At 39.5% G+C, this 25,307-nt stretch overlaps 1 protein-coding gene across 5 annotated transcripts in view; it reads right to left on the reverse strand.

Annotated features, from left to right (window-relative positions):
- Window positions 1–676, reverse strand: part of gulp1a (GULP PTB domain containing engulfment adaptor 1a) — an 89,536-nt gene extending 88,860 nt beyond the window's left edge. For 3 of the 5 annotated variants that reach the window (XM_022191855.2, XM_022191854.2, XM_022191857.2), the window contains exon 1: window positions 515–676. The gene's annotated coding sequence lies outside the window, so the exon portion shown is untranslated. The remainder of the gene's footprint in view (window positions 1–514) is intronic. The other 2 variants (XM_022191859.2, XM_022191858.2) reach the window with 2 other exon arrangements.
- Window positions 677–25,307: the final 24,631 nt, after the last annotated feature.

Consider the following 25,307-nt stretch of genomic DNA (forward strand, 5'->3'; position numbering starts at 1 on the left):
CTCCCTCCATCATTAACTCCAATCATGCAAAATAACGTCACCGCAAACGGATTTTACAGCGACAGCTTTTTCTCCACGAAACCGAACTGTCAAGTGTCAAAAACAGGGTCAGAATGAGGAGCTGACACGCACGAATTCACCCGCGTTTCCACTTCAAACTAGAAAAAAAAACAATTCGATCCACCAGAGACAAACTCGACATGTTTGCCCAGAGTCCACCTTGCACGGACTTGCGCAACAAAGTTTTCCGCTAGGTTCTTAAGTGAATTCAATTTGGAAACAAACGCGGTGCACATTCAGTAGCAAAACACGCCATGAAAAGCTGCTCTAAATATCCCACAGCAACTGTGTCAACTTCGTACTGACGGCAGACAACATGTCTCACAGGCGAAAGTGTGCAGCAATACACAAAACATTGTTACCAGCAGTCGAGAAAGTCGACAGCTAACTCTGAGCAGAAACTGAGGGAATCTCAGCGACAGAAGAAGGAGAAAAACGAGCGGTTTGTACTTACAGCGGAGCCAGAAACAAGTCCGAACAGTCCCGTAGAAAAGAAGCCCACGGTCCTCAGCGCTCCACAGTCCGAGCTCCACATCCAGCAGTCTCCTTCCCTCCTCTCCTCCTCCTCAGATCCTCTACAGCTGCTGGATAAGTTTGCTGACGTCAACAAGCGCTGAGTCTCAGCCGGCGGAGCTAATAACACATGGAAGAGGAGGGGAGAGACGAGCGGGGAGAATCGGGCAGGCATTCGAGACAATGGCAGTGTAAAAAAAAGAACGAAAGAAAGAAAGAAAACTTCTTCCCAGCTGCGAAAAGATGAATAAAGTCCACAGAGTGTCTGAATTCGCATTATCAGTGTATATGAGGAGGGGTCAGTGAGCTGCTGGCTACACACTTGTCTTGCAAAAGAAACTTAAAGAGCAGCCGCATCAGCATTTTGCTAAGGGTCGCCAGTACTCAGCACAAGCAAAGTCAATTGATCAAATTGCCTTTTTTAAGAAGCTAGCTATCAAATTAGCTAAATGACCATAATTAGTTTTACTGTAGCTGTTAGTAAAGTCCTTATAGGCAAGTTTCATCTTGGAAGCATCCTTTGCAGTTATTATTATTATTATTATTATTATTTATAATAATAATAATTATTATTATTATGTATCCATGGCAATTAATGAAAAGTCATTTTTTCAGAAATGCTGAAAGGGTTTAGTACTATTGCCCCAAAATTACGCTTCAACGGCGTTTTTGTCCATAGTTTGCACTTCTGTGAAGTATTCTCACAGTTTACCTCACAGTCTGCGCAACATCGTGATAGGCTAGCTAGATACTTCCTGGTTTAGTTGCTGCAAAATAGACGATTGGATATTTCGGTGGAGGGGCGGGGCATGTGTCATACAGCTGCCATCTTTTGTGTTATTGAATTCTGCAAGAGATTTCTGCGCAAGTCTTTAAATGATTGGTCTCGCTCTTGTAAAATATCTGCTGTTAGCTTAGAAAAGGGCTGCTGCTTCTTTTTAAACAAGCTTGACATACTGTCTTTGCCGGGAGTAGTTAGCCTGTAGCTTCATAGCTGGCATATAGCTGTATTTAATATAAATATGGAAAAGTAGCTAATAAGTTGAACTAAATAATAATAAACAAATAAAATTATATGAATAGCCTTTGTTAAAATTTGTGTTTTAGAGGGGTTGACAAAGGGGAGATCACTGAAGTTGATAAAGAGATTATATCATATCAGTTGTCCAGCCTCCAAAGTGGAACAACAACATACTGTCTGTTAGATACACAGCTACTGATGTCTCACACTGAAATACGGTGATAGACATTAACTGAAGGCCAGAAAGAAAATGTATTAGTCAATTTTGATTTAAAGCCTTTAACAGATGTATCAAAAAGTACACTGTGGTCGACAGCTATGGGGATGGCTAGTAATTACATAATCGTGTCCAAAAACGTCACTTCCGTGTCCTACCAAACCAACGATATAATGGTGCTGTGTTGTGTCCCGTGTTGCAACAATAGAAATGATGTAAATAAAACGATATCTTTCTACCGCTTTCCTCTGGACGAAAAGGAGAAGAGAAGATGGCTGACACTGATAAGGTAAATCGGATTTCTAATCTTAGAAAACATGTAGCGCCGGGAGCTAACGTGCGCTAGCTAGTGTTAGCCGCTTGAATCATGTTATCTTTTTGTGTTACGAGGAGTGTTTGGGCCACATTACTAAAGAAACTAAAAGTTGTCGAGATTAAAGTTTATACTTTTAATTTATAAGAATAAAGTCTGCTGAGGGAGACTTTTGTCCCAGTTTTGGGGACTTGGACTTGCTAGACCAATCTGCCCAAAATACTCGACTTGACTAGGATATGGGTCTATGTGACTTGGATTTAATTGAGTCCAATACTTGGATTGACTTGCTAAAAATGATTGGCTAAGATTATTTTAACTGTTATGGATTCATGATTAGTGTAAAGAGATGCGTAGTTATTTACATATGCAAATTAGCCATGTGCTCCCTGCACAAGTTAGCGCTAGAGTGTGCTGCCATGTGACATCTTATTTTGCGGATTTTCCGAAGTCAGTAAAGCGAGGTCTTAACTCTTACAACTCAAACAGAGTTGTAAATGTTAGTGTGCTGGCAGGTGGTTTTAAAGGGAAAGTGCAGACGTCAATGAAAAAGAAAACGTACAGTGTTGAGGTGAGTAGCTAAGTAGCGTAAGCTAGCAAACACAGGATGTCAGAAATAAAGCTAGCTTTATTCATCTGTGTGAGGTTAAATGTCGTTTACTTGGCTTTGTTAGAGTTGTTATGTTAGATTACAAAATTTTGAGTTAACTCAAGAAATGTCTATCATGCTCAGTTTGACAGCGACCAGTTCTTTCGCTACTGCCATTGTGTTTTCATTCGGTGCGCCGCGGCGTAGGACACGGAAGTGGTCCGTGACATCACACTAGCCATTCCCATAGTGTGGACCGTAGTCTTGAATGGCTATAACTTGATTAAAAGTTTTCAGCAGAGGAACAGTACAAGCTGTGTGTAAATATCATATCAAGTCTGTGCAATAATTGTGCTTCTTCAAACCATATTAAGAAAGTACTTTCTAATTAGTTATTTGTGTTATTTGTAAAGTTAATGAAAAAATGGTACTGTAACTGGGAACAAGTGAAATTAGAAATCACTCTAGAAAATCTGATGGTGACCTGTGGGTGAGACGACATCTGCAATCAGCTGTTTTTATGTCTCAGCTCTTAAACCTCATTTTGTTCCTCCTGCTCTCTGTCTATACTGGGCAGTAATATTGTTTCTTTTACTTTTATATCTGATTGTATCTGCTGGCCAGACGGTACAGCAAGTAACAGGAAACAAGTGCAACCAATTACAACAACAAGCAAGCACAAAAGAATTTTAGGTTGCTATGCTGCCATGCTGGTTAAATCATCGTTTTATGCTAATGATGCTCGAGATGATGTTGAGAAAAAGTAACCCAACGACTTGTGAGATATAAATCATCATTTTGCAAATGTTCAGCGTTACTTATACAGAATAAAAAAGCAATTTATTCATTCAGTTTTACAGCGGCAATTTATCATCAAGGCTACAGAGACAAAGACATTTTTTCATCAAACAAGATATTCATCTTGAATTTTCAGTTGCAGTGGTAAGGTTTTATTATTATAATTAATGTATTGTAAATGTATTCTTACTCAAAATAAGCTGTGGAGTATGTAGGACAATATAATAATTGACATTTGTGAGCTTTGAGAGAAGCAAAAAGACAGCTTGCTGAGGATCAAAGATCAGTGGTGCATCATAGTCCACTATAAATCCCTTTCTTAAGGCTTGAAAACAGAATAATTTCCTAAACAAATTCCAAATAGGTCAGCCACTGCATTCATAGTGACAGAAAAGAGGAGCTTTGCACAGTCAAATGTATGTTCTTGTTTAAAGCATTTGCAGGAAAATTAAGTTCATTTCATGGCAGCCCATGTCAGGCTTAGATATTTCACAGAGGATTAAAGGGGCTCAAAAGGGCTGGCAGCTTCAGATGACTTTCCCTCATCTACAGTTTGCTAAAAATGTATCAATATCACAGGAGAATCACCCCCAGGTACTGTCACAAGTATTTATAGTCTGTCCCTGTCTGACCAACTTCAGAGACTCTTTTGATGACATTGCAGATACAGTCCGTGCTTTCAGATTTCAGGTGGGAGCAGACACTGTTTCCCCCAATGATGGATTAAAGTATCCAAGATGATAAATAATATGAATATCTGATTTGTATTTTGTGGATAACCTTTCTTTTTAGTTAGCATTCTTATCTTGTATAATACTCTATGTTAAAACTTTTGGGCTCCCTTCAGCTGCAGTTTGGAATTAATCCTCAGTGATAAAACAAATTTGTCTGGTAGAAGTGACATTTTACCGTAAATCCCACTAATACCAGGACTGCGTCCAGTGGCAGCGTTTTTTTTCAGTGAAGTTAATGAAGTCTGGCTGGGTTTAGACAACAGAAGTAATTAAATGATAAGTCTGGTAATAGCAATGGTAAAACAAACAGTGGTTGATGAAATGACCTAAATCAGTACAAAACAGATGTGACAAACAAGTACTGTGTGTACCTAAGCCTGACTGGGCTTGTTCTTATGAGCCATTCACCTCCACTGTTGTTCAAAACCACTAAAAACATCAGAGCCACACTGTTGCTCAGGGTTACTTGTATATTCCATGTATAGACTGTAGATGAAAAATGAACGAAGCCTCCAGGTATGAAATTGGCACCAACACAGCCAGCAGTGGGCGGCTCTTCTGGTCTGATCGTGTAGATGTCTGAGAAGGTTACCGACTTCTCCCTGGATTTGTTACCTCAGTGAATATTTTCCTAATGTGTTTATGATCTCAACTGCCAGTTTCAAATTTCCGTCAGTACAGCACGATGGTCATTTTGCAAATTATGTTCCCATTTAGAGTAAAAACAGATGATTAAGCACTATATATCTGAGGTCAGTTACCTTGTGATTTATAGGTGGCTACCATATCAGCATACATGGTGTGCTCAAACTGTCAGTCAGATCCCTCCCTGGCTTGTTATGTCTGGTAGACCAAGAAAGCATTGGCCACATATGAGGCTTTTCAAAGCAGTGATTGATGTTACAGTCGCTACATCCAATCTTTAGTATACACTACCGTTCAAAAATGTGGGTTCACCCAGACAATTTCATGTTTTCCATGAAAGCTCACACTTTAGTTCATGTGTTAACATAATTGCACAAGGGTTTTCTAATCATCATTCAGCCTTTCATCACCATTAGCTACCGCAATGTACCATTAAAACGCCAGAGTGATGGTTGCTGGAAATGTTCCTCTGTACCCCTCTGTAGATATTCCATTAAAAATCTGTCGATTCCAGCTAGAATAGTCATTTACCACATTAACAACGTCTAGACTGTATTTCTGATTAATTTAATATTATCCTCATTTAAAAAAATGCTTTTCTTTCAAAAATGATGACATTTCGAAGTGACCCCAAACTTTTAAATGATACAGCATTTACAGCCATACAATATACTGTCCTACTGGTCTAAATACCCAGCGGTCGATTTAATGTGTATTTATCTGCCACTAGAAATAGGCCTCCAACAAATATGCTATTCACAGTTCTGCTGTGTCCAGCTGTTCTTTGGAGTTTTGGCCTATTTGTTGGGTGGAGTGGAGATCATTAAATATTGAGAGACGCGCTAACATCATGTTGTTGCTTGTTTTTATTTTGTTGTGATCATTGAAAACACCAAAACAGACGATTACACTTTACTAACAAAAAGCCAGACATCAATAAAACGAATACGCCACATGTTCAAGTCACTGTTGAATTTTTTTTAATATTTAACCAAGGCTACTAACTTTCCCCAACCTAAGTGCTTTGGGAGCCTAAATAAAGACACGAAATACACAAATAGATAGTGAATTGTAATAGAGAGTTTTGTTGGGTGAAATAAATATCTTTTCTGGGAGCATTTTGCAGTTATGCTCAGCATGATTATTCTTTGACTTGGCAGATAAGTTCATACACAAAACATCTCCTTTTTATGTCATAGAACTTCATGATTTTTAAAAGATGTCATTCAGATGGCATTGCTGTGATATCTGAATGTATTTGCCATTGCAAATTAGAAGTTTACATTGAAACTGTACGAAAACCTGGATGGGAAAACAAGCATTAGTTATCCTTAAGCACCTTTAACTAAAACACAGAATTCTGTATGGATTTTAAGTTACCTTGTGTACTGCTGTCCTTATGGAGGGCAGGAGGTGAAAAGGTTCTATCTTTAGCATTTATAGTAGTTTTGTACGATCAGTATCCATTACCAGGGTAAAAATAACCTTTTCTGATTGTGAATCTGCTCATGATTTCTCTCTTCAATCCTTCTGCCTTTTCCTACAACCATATATCTTCCTGGAACAACCTCCCAAGTCAGGCAAATACCCAATAAAACTTCACACTCTATTAGACATGTTAATTTTCAATCCAATTTAGGTGTATGTGTTATAGGCTGCTTGAACCCGTGGCCGTGTAATTTATTGCTACATATAAAGCGATGTGGAAAAAGTTATTGCAGATTTTCAGGGCAAAGGTACAAACAACATCATCCACTTTCTCCCAATTTACTGTTCTTTTCGTCAGCCTAGCACCCCTGTTTCACAGTGCATGGAACAGAAAAATATGCCTTTTCAAAAGAGCTCCTCGCATTACAAATGCAGTCTCTTCTGTATAATGTCAAAGCCTGCTGATTTTAACTGCAAGCTGAACCCTTCTAGTTGATTGTTTTTGACGTGTTTTAGTACATAGTCGGCAGCACAGTTATTTTCAGGCACATATTAGAAATTCAGACCATCTCAACCCTGCACCTTAATGCTTATAGAGAAACAGACATAAAAGTGCATTCTCTTTTTGCAATAAAGGTCTTGCTTTATGCAACAGCAGCTTTCTATCCACTAACTCCATTTAATATTATTTCCTATCCTACTCTCAGTCCACAACAGGCGTCTCTTTTAAGAAATGCTCGTCATCAACAATCCATATCCATCCATTTCCATCTGGTGAGATGAGACTACACATTAAGAGAAGAACCAAAGACAGATCTCTGTATCCATCATCGTTACAGCTCATCAGCACAGCCGTCACCAGAGATCACCATTGAAATGATTAATGTTAAAAGGTGCACAAACCGAGAACTGCCATGCTTTTCTTTCAACACTCCTTTAGCAGAGATGATTAGAAAACTGTTTTTGGAATCTAATTGTGTAAATGAGACCCATAATTGGCAATATCATGGCTGTCAAATACTGCAAGTTTAACTTTTATGGCTTAAATTCGATCTCATGTGCTGGGGTCTATTTCTGCCTCTCATTGCTGTTTCTCCAAAGAAAATGAGCATGCTTTGTTTACTATGCATCTCCATTGCTTAGATCTTTAAGCTCATAGGCTTTTTCAGAGACACATTCTCATAGCTTCAAAGTACTTTTTAAGTCTTTCAAAGTTTTCCTTACGTTCTGCAATAAACAGTGAAAATGGAGAGGTGATTTTCCATATCAAAGACCAAAACAACGGAGAAATGTGTAGTATTAACCCCTTACAGGTTTCAAAATGCACCAAAGATGCTAATTACTTTGCAGTGCACCTTCTTTAAAGCCAACCTTACATTTTATGCGCGGGGTGTTTCAAATTCTGCTGCCCTGTGATGTGCCGCAGCAATAATTGGATTTGATATCCATGCAGCAGCATTGTGAGCTAGGGGTTGTTTCAAAAGTAGAGCGTTCTACCCCGTATATCCGATCTCACGAGAAGATGAGAGTATAAAGCAGCCATTAGGGAGCTGTGCTTTGGCAGACTTTACCCGCTTTCTGTGATGGTATTGGCTGAAAATTTCATGATGATTGCATGGATTGTCATGGCTTGCTCACATCAATTACTCCTTCCTCTGTTTCCTCTCACTGGGTGTTCAAGATCCAGACAAAAGGGTGAATCTTACACTGATACAATTGTGAGCTCCATTCAGACTGTGCATTATGATTCTAAATATAAACAATAACACTGCAAAATAGCAATAATTAGAACTGGCATCATGCTGTCTTCCAAAGACTCTAGGTTAGGCTTCACCCTGGGTTTTAATATTGCTGATCACAGTTATTAAAATTAGAGCTGGTGGTACTTTTCTCTTGACAGAGAATGAGACAAGTGTTGAGCTACATGCCAGGCCTGGTGGCAAGTTCCTAATAGCTTCACTCAGCTAAGAAATGGCCTCTCATGAATCATTGAAGAATGAAGAGCTCTAACACAGTGGCAGTAGCAAAACAGAATACGGAAAAGATGTGACGGAGGGAAGAATGCTGTGTACCACCGTCAGGATAAACAACATCATAAAAGTCTATTCAGCCTGCAGACTTCTTGAATTTGTGTCACAATCGGTCTTACTCCATGAACTGCTGCCGTGTGGTGAAATCATCATCATTATCAACTATTTTCAGTTCTGGTTTTCTTTAATGGTGCAACCCAATCAAACTGAAACAGGCAGCTTTTAGGAGAACACTAAGAGCAAAAATAAAGGAGGGGTGTGGGAAGTGGCAACAAATGACATGAAATCAAATGAAACAAGTGAATCACAATTTGTTATTAGCCTCAAGTAGCGATTACTGATCTGACATACCTGTGAACAGGGGAATACCACTTTTCAGGGCCTGTAAAAACTTTTACAAATAACTGTTGGAAAGCATATCTGTTTGGTAATTTTATGGTCAAGCTTTGCTTAGATTTGGGGGGGACAAGAACCTGGTTAGGAAGTGCAGTGGCTCGGGTTAAGACAGACACAAGCAGCGAAGGAGTGACAGAGGAGAGTCTCATAACAGCATAGAGACTCACACTGAGCTCAAATGAAAGGAGCCCACATAAATTAAGTAGTTAGCATAAATAAAATACTTTGATTTCGAATTCTTTGGATTTTTAGAGCACCAGATGAAAACTGCACAGCACTTTTTCTTTTCCAATGCAAAGTCGGAGGTCACTCTCTTTCTGTTTGCAAGTGTAGGAAATGTCAACAGTTTCAAAAGGAGGGACTCACATGCACTAACATCCACACGTGGCACACAGAACAGAATATTACCACTATATTAATGCTGCATTTCTATTCAAAATCTTGCACATTTAACTCTTTAAAAGGCAGCAAATTTGATCAAGGTCTAGCTAATTATGATGTCCTTTGTCAACCCTCTTCTTCCTTCCCCCATTTAGATGTTTGTAGTCTTGAATCATAACAGTCTAAGAAGAAATTAGTGATTTTCCATCAGTTATTTTCCATTTCACATCATCGTCAGTCACAACCCTTGCGAAAGAGATTCAGGTGTGAAACTGCGTCGATTGCTCTGAAGTTGAAAGGGCAGTTTCCTCATTGCACCACATTTTTACATACCATAATAAACTGCTAATAGGCTCAGTTCTGTCCTGGTCTCCCTCTTTCTCACTGGCATTTTCAGTCCTGAATAATTGCTGTCGCTGCACTGAAAAGCAAAGTATGTACTCCATGCTAGTGTTCAGCTTTTTTCTTCGTTGCTGTATATTTTATGGAAACATTCTGACATGGGTCTATAGTATCTCTTCTTAGTTTTTAGACATCCAAGTATTATTTAAGGTAATTCTTAGATTGCCTTTGAGGTTCCCTATGGAAAGGGCCAGTGATGAATTGTATTTTACTCTCCAGACTAAACTTTCTTGGAATTGATTGGGTACTGGGATTGGCTCATGATTACAGACGTTATCAGCAGTCTTAGCAGTCAGAGTTGCATGCATTTATGTATTTTCATGTCAGATCTGGGATGTCATCCACTACATCACCTAGCATGGCAAACCCATTTTCCATTCTTATTTATGCGTCTCCTACAAAAATTGTAATTAGGTTCCAACTGTGCAGTCATTTAGTAAAAATCACTCTTACTTGTATTCAGTACATGTTATATGAAGGAGTAGAGATTTATAGTGGACCTAAAACAACAGGAAAAAGCAAGACAGGATATGAGAAGCAATTTGGAGCTAAGTTAAAAGCTTTGAGCATGATTGTAGCCTGAGGCAACTCAGACCCAGAGGGCAGATACAAGTAAATCAAATCTTCATTACGGAGTTGAAGAGTCTGTGTGTTGCAGATGTTATTACCCTCATTATTGTGCTCCTTGGTGGAACACAAAAGAGAACAACTGGGAGTCTGTGAACCTCTATTTTCAGTCTGAGCTATAGACCAGAGACTGCCTAACAGATGTGGTAAACCTGTTTAAATAGAGAAGTGAAAATTGGCTGCCCTGCACTAGACAAAGGCAAATGACTCAGAAGACTTCAGTTTAAACTCATCAGCAGATGTTCCACCTCCACTATTCTAAATATACCTCACCTTGTTAGCTTTTGTTTAAAAAGACAGACAGATATGCTTGTGCTATTCTCATGCTTTTCTTCTATGTATCTAATGCAATTTCTCAATCAGTGGAAACAAAAGACACGTTTCTGATCATATTTTATAACTTTCTTTGGTAAGGATACGCTTTGTTACTCTCTAGATGACAGATTAGGTCTATACAAATGAGTCTCCGTCATTCCGCATTCTACAAAAGCCATCAATCAAATTACAAACCATCTCTCCCAGAGACTGATTTAGAACACCCAATCCTTTAATTTTAATTGACTGTCTTTAAAGACATTGCCATTTTGTGTTCTTGTTATCAGAGGGCTGCAGGCCTGAGAATTCCCTACGCAATGTAAAACCATTCTCCATCAGTCAGCATGGTAATCCTGGGAATAGAGGCCTGCATAAGTAAATAAATAGAAGCAAATCTTCGATCATCCCGGACATGCACTACATTTAGAGCAGGGATTATGTTGCTCTATGCAAAACAGCAACAACCCCCTCGTGTATGCTGTAATGTCAAGTGAGAAAAAAGACATGAGACACGAGACAGAGAAAATTAAAAAACTGTAAATCTGTGTCTCTGGTTTTAAGACCTTAGAAGACATATTTTATTAACTTATTCTCTTTCATAACGACATAAAATGCATTTTATGACCTATGTATTATGACCTTACATCTTACATAAAGACTGTTAACATAAACATTTGCACTTTTCATATTCCTACACCACAGTAAAAACTGCCTGAAAAATATCACAGACATAATAAACCTTTCTAATGCTAACCAAATGGCTCACAAAGCTGTCACTGAATACAGCACGGTTGCACATCCCTGGAACAGGTTTCTATCTTTTATTATCACATTATGATAATAGGATGTTCTTCCAGTTGTATATTGTATATTTCAGCCGTTTGGCTACCGTGCCTGCTGAATCAGGTGTTCTGGCGAGCAGTGCACCTCTGCTAAAAGCAGGCAAGTTGCCTTCCACAGAGGTGGATTAGAGCAGAGGATTAGAGGAGCTCACTGTCATTTTGCTTCAGTGCATGTACCAGGTTCTGCTCTTGATCTCACCAGGGGCAGCTTGGAGACTTTGCACCTCTTTGTGGCAACGTGATGCCATTCTAGTTTAGAACTAAAGAATCCAGCTGTGGCCGCAACCTTTAAGGCTTGGAAACTTTTGTAACTTATTCTCCAGAGCAATGTGATGAAAAAACAGGCTAATTACTGGAATCTGCTTGAAAAAAAACCAAAAACTGCTGATGACTGAAAAACATTCAGCCCACAATTCTGAGGTGTAAGTTAAATCTGCTTCATTATATCTGTGGAAATACACTACTGTTCAAAAGTTTGGAGTCACCCAGATAATTCAGCCCGGTCTCACGGGGATTCGTGAAACTGTCACGTCAGTTTTTGTTTCGGTTTCGTGCGCACCAACACGATGTCGTCATGTTTTTCGTGCCGCTCACCACAAGCGAAACCCGCTGTGGTAATCACATCTGAAAGTGGTTTATACCGGCGGATTCATGACGATCTAAGCTGTCCATTGGCGTTTGCGGCCCCCTCCGCGGCCGCCGCTTCGGCCGCCGGACATTCTTTAAATTCCTATGCAAATTCGGCGGATTCATGACGATTTAAGCTGTCCATCGGCCATTGCGGCTGCCAGACATCCGGCCGCAGCAGCGGTCGCGGCGGCGGCCACAAACGCCGATGGACAGCTTAAATCGTCATGAATCCGCCGGTATAAACCACTTTCAGATGTGATCCGGCCGCTGTTGTGGCCGGATGTCCGGCGGCCGCAATGGCGGCCGCAAACGCCGATGGACAGCTTAGATCGTCATGAATCCGCCGGTATAAACCACTTTCAGATGTGATTACCACAGCGGGTTTCGCTCATGGTGAGCGGCACGAAAAACATGACGACATCGTGTTGGTGTGCATGAAACCGAAACAAAAACTGACGTGACAGTTTCACGAATCCCTGAGAGACCGTGTTGGATAATTTCATGTTTTCCATTAAAACTCACACTTTTATTCATGTGCTAACATAATTGCACAAGCGGTTTCTAATCATCAATTAGCCTTTCATCATGATTAGCTAGTACAATGCAGCATTAGAAGGCAAAAGTAATGGTTGCTGGAAATGTTCCTCTGTATCCCTATGTAGATATTCCATTAAAAATCGTCCATTTCCTGCTAGAATAGTCATTTACCACATTAACAATGTCTAGACTATATTTCTGATTAATGTAATGTTATCCTCATTGACCAAAATTGCTTTTCTTTCAAAAACAAGGATGTTTAACCCCAAACTTTTGAACAGTGGTGTATAAACACTGTTAGGTCCAGTCTCTGGTAAACTAGTCCTTCTGACTATAACATCCCAAAGACAAAAGAACACTCCAAGCAACTGTGCGAAAATGTTATTAAATAGCATTAGTCAGGGGGTAGATACAAGAAAATTTCCAAGTCACTAAATAACTCTTTGGCGTTCAGTTAAAGCCGTCATTGAGAAATGGAAGGACTATAGCACATGAGTAAATCTGCCTAGAGCAAGCTGTCCTCAAAAACCGAGGGATCAAGCAAGAAAGACACTTGTAAGGGAGGTTTGATCAGCTAGAAGAAGGTTCTCTGGTCGGATGAGACCAAAATCGACTTTTCGGCTATCACACTTTATGCTGTGTTGGCAGATACTAACTACTGCTTGTCATCACAGACACAGTGAAACATGGTGGTGAGATCATCGCGATCGAGGAATGCCTCTCCACAGCAGGCCCTGGAGGGAACGTAAAAGTAGAAGGTAAAATGAATGCAGTATAATGTGGGGAGATCATTGAGGACAATGTGATGCAGTCTGCAAAAGACCTGTAGCTTTGAATAAGAGTTGTTTTCCGGCAAGACAGAGACCCAAAGCACGCAGCCAAAGCTATGCAGAAATAAATTAAAGACATCAAGCTGACAAGACAAACAATTTAAATCTAAATCACCAAATATCAACACTGACACACAGTGACTGTTATTCATAAATGGTCATCCATTTCACATTAAATTCATTCATTCTCTTTTGTGCTGACAGATGAAATAATCAGTAGCTCTCTTACGTCGGTGCAAAGATCATGAAGCAACGAGTTAACCTGCTTCAGACGTCATATTGAACCCTATGGATTAGGAATGGGATGTCACTTACGTTCATATGCGAGTCAAGGCAGGTGAGCGAATCCTTTAGGCAGTAGAGTGTATTTCTTGACAGACTGTGGCATAACAAGCTAAAATAATTGTCTCCTGGTACAAACTCGTGCTGCATTCATATAACGTTATTAGTATAGGAGGAACAGGACAGAACAGCTATTATTCTAACTTGAGTGTGCAAGAATTTTTGCAAGGTAATTTTCCTTCATGTTACACTAGTAGTCACACCAGGTACACACCTAAATCAGATATTTTTCCTGTGTTATGTTTTTTAGTAGTTGGTGACCACGTGAAGCCAGATAGGCCTATCAATAAATTACCTGAAGGCAGTTTTTTTTTTTTTTGGTCAACATTGGCCAAAAAAATATTGAAATTTATGCATGTCTTTGAGACTACATTTTTTAAACCTATTAATAAAGCAAGCCCATGGTTGGAGATGTCTGCCTGATCTGGTGAGATAGTATGTGTGTGTGCGTGTGCGAAGACACCATCTTTAATGTAAAAAAATATGTAAAATGTTCAAAAATACATGTATTTTGGCGTGTGCATATAGTTCTCCTTCATACAATTCTTGATTTTCACGTCAGCTGTGACTGGTAGTTTGCTTGTGACAGCCTGTGTTTGAACTGTGCTATTTCCTTTCATTCTGAGTGTGGAAGTGAATGTCAGGATTCATGGCTACTGTATAATAACTACTGTGGCCAAAGTCAGAAAGCAAATTGTGGGAATCTGGTGTAATTCTTGGATTTTACTCCTTTTCATACACCAGTCTCCAAGGTCCTTATGTATACTCAAAATGCCCTGAAGGAACTAAGGAAGCATTGCCAGTGGTGCCTTTACATGCCTTAGTGTGGGAAATGTGTAGGATGAAAGGCTTTAATTTTACTCCACTGCTCTAACACTCCCTACACTTTGCTATACTATGCTATTTTTTATGGTATAAATCCAATGCCAGCGGATGAAGATCTTCACGGGAATCGCTATGAAGGGCATCATGGTTCGTTGCCTTACGACAGTCTATGAGCTACCAGGGTACTTTTCAGTCTTTCAGTGTCCACTTAATGTTGTCTATAGCTCACTCTCTAAAGTACACAGCTATTTTAACACTGCAGTGATCATGACTTTCTCAGTGAACTGAATTATCTCTACTGTAATGCATAAAATGCATTTCTGCATGGTTTGATCCAGCTAACAAGGTCATATGTGGAGCCCAGTAGTGACTCTGAAGCCGATTTATACATGCTGCAGAAAGATATCCATCGGCCAAAGCATTGGCTGTTTGAACTCAGCTGCTGCAGCTTGTTGCCCTTGTGATAAATCTAAGCCTCGCTTCGCAGTGATGTTGCTCACTGTATGCATACTCGTCAGAATTGTTGTTGCTGATTCATTATCCACCTTTGTGCACCAACAGGATGTAAAGAAACAGAAGATCAAAGGCTACAAAGAGATAACCTTTCATCTTTATAATAGTAGCTGCTACAGCACATGTTGTGTGTTTGTGTGTTCACTGCAGACTCTTGCAAGGTTATTTTTGCTGAGGAAAGCCTTAAATAAAACATAAGTGTATGGAGTTTATAAACGTAGGCAACGGTACAATCTATGATTTAAGACACAAAATTTGAAACTCAGGCCTTGGGTGTACAGGAGAGGTTTACACGTGGGTCTTTCTTTCTGTGTATGGGTGATGAATTCTATTTGTAACTTTGACTGAATGTGGCTCTATTAGCAAAATGAAACATTTATAATGAGTGCTTTTCCAGACAATATACAAAAGTCTTAATCAGTGTTAAAACAGAGCTGTATGTACAATAAACACAATCAAACTATGCATCCTTATACTGTAGAATTTGCTTTGAATGACATTAATGGCATCGCTACAGAGACTTGAGCACAGGTTGTAAGCCCGTATACTACCAGAACATTTTTTTTTCTGGACTATAATAACCCATTTATGTTGGATTCTTTTTTTTGGCATTGTAACTTGCAATAATTTGCATTTTGTTGTGATTTCCTGATGGAATTCTTACTGGTTGTGGCTCAGGTGGTTGAGCGGGTTGTCCACTAATTGCAGGTTTGGCAGATTCATTCCCAGCCTCTCCACATGCTGCAGTGTCCTGGGCAAAACACAAAGCCCCGAGTTTCTGCTGATGGCTGACTGATGCCTTGCATGAGTGTATATGTAAATGGGAAAAATTGCAAAGTGCTTTAAATCAAACTGTGTGTAATGTTGAAATTCCATTTAGTTCCATTAAACCTTTTAGGGTCTTTTAGGACACTGTTTTTTCCTAATGCTCCTCAGCTTTACTATATTTGTCTCCATTGTCTTATAGTTGGCGCAGTGTCAGGCAGGTGTTCATGGCTAAAAAAAAAATCTGACTTTCCTGACATATAAACAATGTTAGCAACTAGCTTTAGAAGACAGCAGAGCATTATATATTTGCTGTGGTTGTTATACCACTGAAAATGACATTGTAACTTTGACTCCATATGAATGGGGTTTGATACATGTAAGAACACAAGGCAACAGTCAAACATGGCAGACTTTATTACTTAAAGGACCAGTGTGCAGGATTTGGTGCCATCTACTGGTGAGGTGGCAGATTGCAACCAACCCCTTCACTTGTGCTTTTCCAAGCATGTTTGGTCCATTCAGGGCCACCGTAGAAACATGGCAGGGTCTATGCAAGAGGACCAGCTTCTTACACATTCTAAGGTGACAAAAAATGCAATTACTCATAGTTACAGTTGATTGAAAACATAATTGCAAATACTATATCACATTTCTGGTAATAACTCCACCGAAATTGTCTACATTAGTCCTTTATGAACATTTTCATATCGATAAAAATCAATAAAAATGTATCAAAAGCCATATCATTTAAATGGACAGCACAGTCTTTATTTACGTTGTGCTGTAAATTTGCTTAGCTGAAAGAAATAACACTAGCCCAGTTAACTGCAATGGCAGAATATGCAATACAAAGATATGCTGATATGATAGAAAATTTTAATGTGTCATGCAGTTTTGATTACCCCAATTATTCCGATGCACTCAAACCATGAATTCATTCCTAAAACCGGCCAATTACATATGTATTGTGTATAAGTGTGTGTGTGCGTGTGTGTTCACTGAGCTTGTGGCCGTAGTTGCGTGACTGCTGACCGTCAAAGTTGAATCTATGTCAATATATTATATGTGTGTTGTCAGTGGTTGGATGTGAGCACGTGCTGCTGTAAGTCAGAGCGTATGTGTGGATGCGATGCTCTTTCTGAGCCCTAAATCTCTCTCAGTGGGCGATGACCGAATGTGTTCACCACACAAGATGGAACCCACAAGCACAACACATGGAAGTGGAAATCCCATTAAAAATGGGTCAGCTGATAAGAGAGATGAGTACGTAGCGCTCCAAGTGATTCCCAATTTCACACCTCAACATTTTTCTCCATTTGGTGTGAGACTGGGGGTGTTGTTTGGAAGTGAGAGCAATGCATATGCACAAAACAACAAATTCTGTTTGATTAAAAAAAAAAAAAAAAGCGTACGCTGAAACTGCAGATGACTATAAAAATATCTGGTCAAGATAAAATATGGAAAACGCTGAACCGACTACTCCCTTGCTGGTTTTCCTGTCTATAATCTGTAGATGGGAACTGATTGCACATGGTTTGTTCCTCCATCATCTCTGTTCTCCACAAATGTTCTAACTGCACTATAATGACCAAGAGACACCTCTAAAGCCATAAATTGCTCTCTGCTGTGCTGTGTGTGATGCTGCCTGCTGCTTGTGTCCTATATGGACAGGCTGTGTGCGAAGTGATTCATGCTTTTAATGGCATGTCACGGCTGACTGATCTTCAGGTTCCATCAGATGTTTAGATACTTAGTCTCTGTTTCCTGTTTTCATCATGTTAACGGCTGTATGTGATGCAAGCCATGGATTAGAAATTTCTGCTGCCTTTAACATAGCAGACCAGGTACACATACACAGCCCTATGTTGTCTATCTGAAACAGAATCACTGTGTTCACCTAGAGCTGCTGGACAGTCTTCAGCTCCATTGCTGTTAGACCTTTCAACTGCTTTTGACACAGTTAACCACCAAATCCTCCTGTCTGCACTCACAGAGCTTGGCATCACTGGATCTGCTCTCTCAGGAAGATACTTTGGAGTACCTTGGAGGGGAGAAGTGTCTGAACTGCACAGTCTATCCACACAGGTTCCTCAAGGGTCAGTGCTCAATCCCCTCCTCTTCTCAATATAAACAACCTCACTTGACACAATAGTCCACTCCCACCGTTTCTCATACCATTGCTATGCTGATGATACCCACCTCTTCCAGGAATTCCCCATGGACGACCACACTGTCTTCAGTCTATCTAGATTAGTTCTATCTATCTTGGCAGGGTTGAAAAAAACGGCACCTTCAACTCAAGCTCTCCAAGACTGAGGTCCTTGTCATCCCAGCCAGTCCCTCTATGCAACAATAAATCAACATCCAGTCAACTAAAACCCACAAAGTTTGTAGGAATCTTGGGTGTCATGATCGATCAACTACAAAGAAAATAGTTCCTTCCAACCTGAAATCTGTCATTCAGGTCTACATTCCTTCCTGCTCACTACACTTGGCCAATGAAAGGCTCCTGATATAACCACCACAAGGAAATGTTGATAGCTAGACTTTTGCCCTCTGTGGTTCCCTGCTGGTGAAGCGAGTTAACAAACTCTGTTCAATCTGCAGAATCCCTCCCAGTCTTAAAAAAAAGACTAAAGAACCAACTCTTCACTGAACATCTTTGTATTTGACAGACTGCAAAAAGCACACATTATCACACTTATGCTTGTTTTATGGCACTTATCCAGGTTGTTTATTCCACCTGAACAGATGCTTGTTTATGTTGTATCTTCTCTCAGATATACAGTACTTCGCTTTGGAGAAAGCATCTGCTAAATGAAATTGTAAATTGTAGAATTGTAGACTGAATATAACAGATGGATACAGACTCAAAGAAATGAAGATGTGTGTGTGTGTGTGTATATATATATATATATATATATATATATATATATATATATACATACACACACATACATACACTATATGTACATACACACTCAACAAAAATATAAACGCAACACTTTTGTTTTTGCTCCCATTTTTTATGAGATGAACTCAAAGATCTAAAACTTTTCCACATACACAATATCACCATTTCTCTCAAATATTGTTCACAAATCTGTCTAAATCTGTGATAGTGAGCACTTCTCCTTTGCTGAGATAATCCATCCCACCTCACAGGTGTGCCATATCAAGATGCTGATTAGACACCATGATTAGTGCACAGGTGTGCCTTAGACTGCCCTTAAACAATAAATCTTGCAACCATGAAGCTTTTAAGCAATGGGACTAAGTCCCTTGATTTACTTTTTAGAATCTACTTCTCACTTAGCTACCACAGTAAACATTTTCCATAAAAGTTCATGGTTTCAGTCACTAATTTTAAGATGTTTTAAATACATCATTGCATTCATTTTGTAAATTATAGTCCCATTTGTAATAAAATAGATGATAAAGCAGGGCATGTTTCAGGGTGGATATACCTTGTGACTGACAAAAACATGCTGACATTATAACTCCAACCAGTGGCGTCATTAGGCCTATTTTAGGGGGGCTTCAGCCCCCCTAAAATATTCTCAAGCCCCCCTAAATAATTTTATGTTCATTTATTTTTGAAAAAAAAGTTTGTTTGTTTGTTGTTGTTGTTGTTGTTGTTTTTTTTTTACAAAAAAAGTGCCAAAAAGTTCCATATAATGTGACCAGAATATGAGTTTAAATATATAATCACATAACCAGTCATTTTTAACTTAGATACGACCATAAATCTTGGTTTCTCTTCACTTCTCAGAGAGTCTTAGTCGGTGCGTCGTTATCCAGTCCATTCCACTTGTTCATATGGAGCACGCCCACATCACTGAAATCCAGTCCACGTTTTCCCTGCAACCTAGGCTGCTCTCGGTACGTGCAGCACAACGAGCACACAGAACGGACGAGACCAGCATTAGGAGAACGTGAACAAGAATGGATATGCGAAATGTTTTCAGGAGAGTAAGTATTCATCACTGCTGATAGTAACAATAAGTTAGCTCCAGCCCCCCAGCTAACAGCAGAAAGTCCCATGTAATTAATGAACCAAATGCTCCCTGTTTGACAAATAAAAACCTGGCTTGTTCACTCTGTAGGAGAGAGCCCCCTGTAAAGAAGGCAGTGTGAGACGCTGCTGTATCTCTGTGCACGTCTTACCTTTGTTGTTCTGCGGTCAAAAGTTACATTTCAGCTCTAAAAACGCTGCTACTTAGCTAGCTAGTTAGTCTGAAATGCACTGTGAAGGTTCTGGTTGTTCATAGAGTTAGGTGTGCACTCTTTTTTTTTTTTTAACCATATACTATCTTTGGGGTGACTTAGCATCAGCTCCAGCATCAGATACACACAGTGAAACAGGAGCTGAGCTCATTCACATGATTATGTGAATAATGATGATGATAATAATAATAATAATAATAATAATAATAATAATAATAATAATAATCACTCCACCACCCCTATTGACCTGTAGGAGTCAGGGCAGAGGAGCAGAGAGAGTGAGAGGGGAGAAACCTCTACTGGAAAGGTGAGTCTGAAGGATTTTACAGGAGAGAGTCATTTGTGATGCAGACAGTCTTGGATTTTCATGGAACTTGATATGAATATGAAATATTAAACATTTCAGTCCAGGTGTACCATATAAGACTTATTTAACTTGAGCTTTTATTTATTAGAGTAATGATTGGAAAGTGGAGATAGCCAAGAGAGAGAGATATAAGCCAAATTAGCCCAGTCCAAATACACACGTGGACAAAATTGTTGGTACCCCTCAGTTAAAGAAGGAAAAACCCACAATTCTCACTGAAATCACTTGAAACTCACAAAAGTAACAATAAATAAAAATTTATTGAAAATTAAATAATCAAATACAGCCATTACTTTTGAATTGTTGATTAACATAATTATTTAAAAAAACAAACTAATGAAACAGGCCTGGACAAAAATGATGGTACCTCTATAAAAGATTGAAAACTATTTGACCAGAGTGACATGATTAACTCAGGTGTGTCATTTAATTGACATCACAGGTGTTTCCAAACTCATAATCAGTCAGTCTGCCTATTTAAAGGGAGACAAGTAGTCACCCTGCTGTTTGGTGAAAAGGTGTGTACCACACTGAACATGGACAACAGAAAGCGAAGGAGAGAATTGTCCCAGGACATCCGAAAAAAAATTATAGACAAACATCTTAAAGGTAAAGGCTATAAGACCATCTCTAAACAGCTTGAAGTTCCTGTGACAACAGTGGCTCATATTATTCAGAAGTTCAAGACCCACGGGACAGTAGCCAACCTCCCTGGACGTGGCCGCAAGAGGAAAATTGATGACAAATTGAAGAGACGGATCGTTGGAATTGTATCCAAAGAGCCCAGAGCAACCTCCAAAGAAATTAAAGGTGAACTCCAAGGCCAAGGTACATCAGTGTCAGATCGCACCATTCGTCATTGTTTGAGCCAAAGTGGACTTCATGGGAGATGACCAAGGAGGACACCACTGCTGAAAAAAACTCATAAAAAAGCCAGACTGGAATTTGCAAAAATGCATGTTGACAAGCCACAAAGCTTCTGGGAGAATGTCCTTTGGACAGATGAGACCAAACTGGAGCTTTTTGGTAAGGCACATCAACTCTATGTTCATAGACTCAAAAACCAAGCATACGAAGAAAAGAACACTGTCCCGACGGTGAAACATGGAGGAGGCTCAGTAATGTTTTGGGGCTGCTTTGCTGCATCTGGCACAGGGTGTCTTGAAAGTGTGCAAGGTACGATGAAATCTGAAGACTATCAAGGCATTCTGGAGAGAAATGTGCTGCCTAGTGTCAGAAAGCTTGGTCTCAGTCGCAGGTCATGGGTCTTCCAACAGGACAACGATCCAAAACACACAGCCAAAAACACCCAAGAATGGCTGAGAGAAAAGCGTTGGACTATTCTAAAGTGGCCTTCTATGAGCCCAGATCTGAATCCCATTGAACATATGTGGAAGGAGCTGAAACATGCCATTTGGAGAAGACACCCATCAAAGCTGAGACAACTGGAGCTGTTTGCTCATGAGGAGTGGGCCAAAATACCTGTTGACAGCTGCAGAACGCTCATTGACAAATACAGAAATCGTTTAATTGCAGTGATTGCCTCAAAAGGTTGTGCAACAAAATATTAAGTTATGGGTACCATCATTTTTGTCCAGTCCTATTTCATTAGTTTGTTTTTTTAAATAATTATGTTAATCAACAATTCAAAAGTGATGGCTGATTTTGATTATTTAATTTTCAATAAATTTTTATTTATTGTTACTTTTGTGAGTTTCAAGTGATTTCAGTGAGAATTGTGGGTTTTTCCTTCTTTAACTGAGGGGTACCAACAATTTTGTCCACGTGTGTATATGTCATAAATAAATAAATAATTTTGCTAGTTTTGGACCTAATATGACTCTGTTTTCACTGGTTGGACTGAAGAAGTCTAAGACCAGGAACACTCTGGCTCGAGAGGTAACACTCTCCTCTATTGTGACTATTAAAATGGCTGGTTTGGAGCCATGCAATAAATGGGAACCCACCCCAGAGATCACCAAGGCTTCAAAAAAAGCCACCAGGGAGTACAACATGGCTCACAAAAATTCATTTTTCCCTTTTCTTTTCCTGTTCCTGTTTACAGTTGTGCCATTTATTCTGAGTTGACAGTCTTTATTATTTATTTTTGAGCATCGTTAATAAGTTATTCATTCATTTAGTCCTGGGTTTAGTCCATGAAACCCTGCTCCTGTGATATCCAGTCAGATCTGGTTTAGTCCTAATTTTAGTCCATGTCATCCTGCTCCTGTGAGACAGAGTTTACTGTCTGATTGTAATTCTGTTCAGTGAATAGATAATTTAAGTTATAAAGATGTTTTGCTTTTGCTTTAGCACTTTTTATTGTTTAGTTGGCTGATGTGGTCAAATTGAAGCTGTTGTGCATTAGAATCCTCCAAGACAAATGTTACAAAGTGGTTGCTGGAGCTATTTCAGTTATGCAGATATTTATGGAAAATACTGAAATGTGTTGTGCTCATCCAGCCACAGAACTTTCATCCATATTTTACATGAAGAACCATTTTCAATACTACCTGCTGTTGCAGTTTTTTTCCCCTTTTTTTTTTTTTTCGCTCAGTGTTGTTTTTTTTATTATCCTTCTATAATAAGATTTTAACAAAATGCTCTTAAAATACACCAGAATGCAGGAAATAGGATCAGTAATTTTCAAAATTTTCTGGGGGAGGGCCCCCAGACCCCCCATCAGCATCTTGCACAAACCAAATCTCACTCTGAGGTCTGGTCACAACTTGGCAGCTCTGAGTTATTGTGTTGTGAGCAAAAGTCATGGCCACTGTGGTGTAAAACATTTATACAGTAAAGTGTCTCTGAATAAATCTAAATCTTAATGTGGAAAAGCAATTTCTCAGTTTTTGTTAGCTGTAAAATTAAATGTTTGCTCACATCCTGTGCATCTCCTGGGGGCTAAGCCCCCCCGTCCTTAAAACCTAGTGACACCTCTGACTCCAACTATGATACTTTTGGAGACCTTAGTAGTTTTGGTGTCTAAGTCTAATCGAAAAATGAATGAAAACTAAACAGAACACAATGTAAAACTGATAGCTTTACATATACCACAAGACCCCAGTTTTCTGAATAAAAGTCATGCATCCAGCTGACACCACCTTCTAACAATGATCTCAGAGCTTTTTTTTAAAAGGAAGTATTTTCTCGTCATATTGTAACTTTACAGGGGAAAAATAAGTTTCTTTCAAAAAATTAATTGAGAGTGCAGCTTAGTGGTATCAGAATGTAATTTTTAAGGGGGAGACAGGGTTGGGCTTTATGTTCATCTCTGCTCATTAACTGCTCTCTAATTTTGTCTTTCTACCTTCTGCACTTTTCTGTGTGAAAACAGTGGCTCATGAAAGCCGTGAGGCTGGAACAAGTTGCATGCCCTGAAACCAACACAGTGAAATGAAACACACTAAACCGCTGTGTGTCGCAGAAGTAAGGAACATTGTTCATGTAAAATATTGATTAGTGAAGCTTGCATGCAGTCTAGAAAAATGAGTGACAATGGGGTAACTGTGACGAAGTAGCCTGGAATCAGGAGGAAGTAAAGGGCAGAGTAAACATTGAAACATTTTCTTTAAAGATTGTGATTGAATTTTGGATAGTAATGCCACTTTTTTTGAAAACACACACTACTGGTCAAACGTTTTAGAACATACCCATTTTTCCATTTTTAAACTGAATTTAAGTAGTTCAAGTCCAATGAATAGCTTGGAATGGTACAAAGGTAAGTGGTGAACTGCCAGAGGTTAAAAAAAAGACCTTTTTCAGGGAACAAGAAATTGGTTAACAACTTAAAGCTGTTCTGCAGCAATGGAGGTTGACCAAGGGGCCGTTTACACGAGGACGCTTGCAGGTGAAAACGGCATATATATTTCAACAAAACACCCTTCCGTTTATATGAGGACGGCGTTTTGGGGGCTTGAAAACGCAAAAATTTGAAACCGGCCTCCAGAGTGGAAAAGTAGAAAACGCTCCGCCGTTACGTTTCCGTCTAAACAGCAAAACGCAAAACTTTGGCAAGATCTGACCACGTCGCGTACGCGATTACGTCACATACGTGCTTTGGTTTGCCGGCCGGTACAAGGACGTAAACAAAGATGTGTGATTATTTCCATCCTTCCTACCTTCAAGCAACTCTGGCAGCTCTATGTGCACTACAGGAGTCGTACCAACAAACGTACAGAATCTGTACAGATTCCATTCATGAACATTTACCGCGGCGGAGATCCGAAAAGGGAGATAGTAAGCATGCGCGTAGACATGGCAGAGTTTTATCACAGCGCCAACCAGCTGCCTGGCATGCATATCCAATCGAATTCCACACACTATAGAGTCACCGTATATACGCAGATTTCCTTCAAAACCGCTCGTCTAAACGTGAAATGACAAGACGCCACTTTTGCGTTTTCTGTTAGGATGGTCCTCGTGTAAACGTCCCCCAAGCCTTGAAAGTTGGTGCCACCAAATCCCACAGGTGTTCCAACTTTTCTTGATTACTTACAACCCCGTCTGTCTGCATAAAATGTAGTGTTGGAACACACCGTGACACCATACCCCTAAGAGGATTATTTGAACAGTATTGTACTGCAGAAAGTAGTGTGTTGCTCTAAAAATGCAGAGGAAAAGGCAATGAACAATAGAAGAGAGACAGACCATCATAACACCTAAAAATGTCGGTCTCTTCCCTTTGAGAAATTGCAAAGAAAGTCAAGGTGTCAGTGACTACAGTTTTCTTTACCATCAAAAGACACTCAGAAACTGGGCAAATCCTGACAGGAAGTGATCTGGAAGACCCAAAACCACAACAGAATCAGAAGACAAGTTTCTGAGAGTCAACAGCTTGGTGATAGGTGGTTCACTGGACAACAGCTTCAAGCATAACTTAATAGTGGTCGTAGTAAGAAACTCTCAGTTTCAATTGTGAAGAGAAGACTTGGAGTTGCAGGTTTGGCAGGTGGAG

The sequence above is a fragment of the Acanthochromis polyacanthus genome, chromosome 14, assembly GCF_021347895.1.
Source record: "Acanthochromis polyacanthus isolate Apoly-LR-REF ecotype Palm Island chromosome 14, KAUST_Apoly_ChrSc, whole genome shotgun sequence".
NCBI lineage: Eukaryota > Metazoa > Chordata > Actinopteri > Pomacentridae > Acanthochromis > Acanthochromis polyacanthus.